Genomic DNA, 2,886 nt, shown 5'->3' with positions numbered 1-2,886 from the left:
ACCTCGCAAGAGGCAACATCAACACTTGTCAAACATGATTAACTACGTCTGTATCTTACACAAATTTAATTCCTCTCTGTGTCTCTGCCTGCAAATCAGACAGCAATCACTGGCGAGCCGCTCACAAGATTTGTGGCTGAAGTTTTTCATGTGTTTGTCACAAGCACAAGGAAAAAAAAATAAAGTTTCTGGGATCCAAACTACTTTAAAGCCCTCACTGCAGTTCACTCTTTTGTTTGAACAGTCAGGGCAGATGTCGTTATTGCCATCTACTGTCAGCAAAGGACAAAAAAAAGAAAGAAAACACTGCAACTCATTCACAACTGTGTACATCAGGCAGAGTGTGGGGGTCAAAAGGTCAGCACCAGACAGTACTGATATTTGTGATTTTTGATTATTTATTTACCAGAAATATGCAAGACAAACATATTAAAATTAATCTTTACATAATGCATGATTTATACACAGTGCTGTGCAAAACTGTGGACAGTTACCACCAGCAAACAACATGTTAAATTCCTTCTGCAGCATGACATCAACCACATGGAGACTTAAACAACTATCTCCAGCAACAAGAAGAACATGGAGTCCTGCAACAGATGGCACTGCCCCCCCCCCTCCACCCTGTCCCAATCTGCCCCCCAGGGCACCAATACCAACAACATGGAGTCAGTCTGGGATTACACGAGGAGATAGAAGCAGCAGAGATAACCTAAATCCACAGAAGAACTGTGGCAACATCTCCAAGACGCTTAAAGAGCCGCATCGAGGGCATAATCTGCTGCAGCAAACGTCAGATATTTTGCAGTTTAGGTCACTTTGTATGAAGTTTATTGATGAATAAAAAAATATTTGTTGTGCAGGCGAAATTAGAAGATCAACTTAGGTCATGCATATTCAGATATTAAGCGCTCGTCTTTACATTAGAACACCAAACTGTACATTTCTCAAAAATAAAGGTTATGACATGCAAATATCAAATCTTAAATTCCTCTCAATGGAAACGTAGATGATATTACAGTTGCTCAATCATGCACGGTAGACTCTTCTTCTTCTCCTCACTAACCCGCCCACCCACCCGACACGTGCCCCCTTCTTGCCGCTCAACCCCCACCACCTCCACCACCATCACCACCACCACCACCACCTCACACACCCACCCTTCCTTTACCCTGACATACATCTGAGCAGGACCCTGCTGCACCTTTTGTCTTGGGCTGCCTCTTTGTTAGCAGCTGGTGGACAGAGGAGCAGCAGCCTGCAGCATGTCTACAGTGGGATGACAGCAGCACATCAGACATGCTTCTTTTTTTTTTTTTTTAAAGGACAAAATAAACTGAAGATGTATTTTTTTTTTATTTCATGGGTGAAATAATTATTTCATTGAACCTTTAGGGATTGGGTGGTTTATTATATTTAAAAAAAAAAGGTGCAGGGATTAAAACATATAAATATTTATTATAAGCATATCTTTAATGCATTTATTTATGGGGTGCTTTTATTGTCAAAAATCGAGCCATGTATGTGGTTGTGTCTGGTTGAGGTGTGAAGCAGCATCACCAGCACCAAAAGTGAACTGCAGATAACCTCATGACGTGGCACAGACATAGTATTCATGCCTATATAAAATTCACGGCGGCCGCATGTATCTGGTGGTGGTCTGAGCCGCTGATAAGGCTTTGCACACTATCTGCCTTCAGTCTAGATGAAGGATGAGCTTCTCAGGCATAGACGTTGTCCATCCTGCTGATGCTCCCTCGTCTCATCGTAAACTCTTGTGCACCCTCTGGTGCTTGCTAGTCTCCCAAACTTCTTTGTGTAGCCTGCTTTGCAGATTGTCTTCCTTGTCTGTGTGGTTGCTCATTATTCAGAGACAGACGGATCTCAGGTCATCTGCAGCTGCAGCAAAGGAGAAGCAGGAAAGATGGCGATCATCCATTAGACCGACCGGGCGCACGCATGAAATACGAGGACAACTTTTGGGAGGATCGCTTGAGGAGAAGATTGTACCAGTGAGTTTTTTCCCCCCGCTTCTTCGCACTATATTTCCAGTTTCGTCAAGGTTTTCGGCTGGGCTTTCAAGGTCTGCGAGAACGTCGCTATGGTAGATCATGGGATATAATGTGGAGAGCGCCTCGTGAATGACCTGGAAAGAGCGGATCTCCCCCCTTCACCGTTTCTCCTTTTAGTCCAGTTTGGTCCAGACGACTCGGTTGGAGAGAAAGTCGGGGTTTTTTTGTGTGTGTGTGTGTGTATATGTGTGTGTGTAGTCGGGTGGGCGCTCCGGCTGGCACCCAATGCAGCCAAAGTCAAGTGGGTCTTCTCGCTTCCCAGTTAATATCCTAACCAACCCGCTTCCTCGCTATGTCGCCTTTCGGTTTGTTGTCAAAGTGACACAAGGAAATGGACGCGGCGGTAGCTAAACGACGCTTCGGCTTGCAGTGTGTTTCGGGGGGCAGCTGAGTGGGGTTTTTGTTGTGCTGACATGTCTGGTCAGGAGGGGATCGCTGGCCCCGGCGGTGCGTCCCCCCTCTCCGGCCGTGCGTGTTGTTGCGCGTTAGCTTCATGGAGAAGCCATTGCACGGATTGCTCTCTCCTCTTCCCAAGCAGCCTCCATTAGCGACACAGTGGAGCTGGCATAGCCGCTGGTCCAGTCACACACACACTCTCTCCATGTCCAGCGTGAGGAGGCTGTGGTGTGTGCTTCCCCTCCCCTGCTCCTCTCTCTATTTTATTTTCATTTTTGATTATTATTTTTTTAATATCTGCTGGCGATCTGTACGAGTCTCCACAGTTGTTGGAGCTAAATAATGTGGATGGTCGTTGAAATGACTGCAAATGCATGTTGTATCTCTATATTCTTCTGCTTTTTTTTTTTTTTTTTTT

General features: G+C 45.4%; 1 protein-coding gene across 1 annotated transcript in view; it reads left to right on the top strand.

Annotated features, from left to right (window-relative positions):
- Positions 1-1,726: 1,726 nt before the first annotated feature.
- Positions 1,727-2,886, top strand: part of znf462 (zinc finger protein 462) — a 56,471-nt gene continuing 55,311 nt past the window's right edge. The window contains exon 1 of the mRNA XM_008285560.1: positions 1,727-2,012. The gene's annotated coding sequence lies outside the window, so the exon portion shown is untranslated. The remainder of the gene's footprint in view (positions 2,013-2,886) is intronic.

The sequence above is a fragment of the Stegastes partitus genome, unplaced genomic scaffold (genome assembly GCF_000690725.1).
Source record: "Stegastes partitus isolate 25-593 unplaced genomic scaffold, Stegastes_partitus-1.0.2 Scaffold409, whole genome shotgun sequence".
Taxonomy (NCBI): Eukaryota; Metazoa; Chordata; class Actinopteri; family Pomacentridae; genus Stegastes; species Stegastes partitus.
Note: the sequence above shows the minus strand (reverse complement) of the source record. Positions and strands in the feature narration are given on the sequence as shown.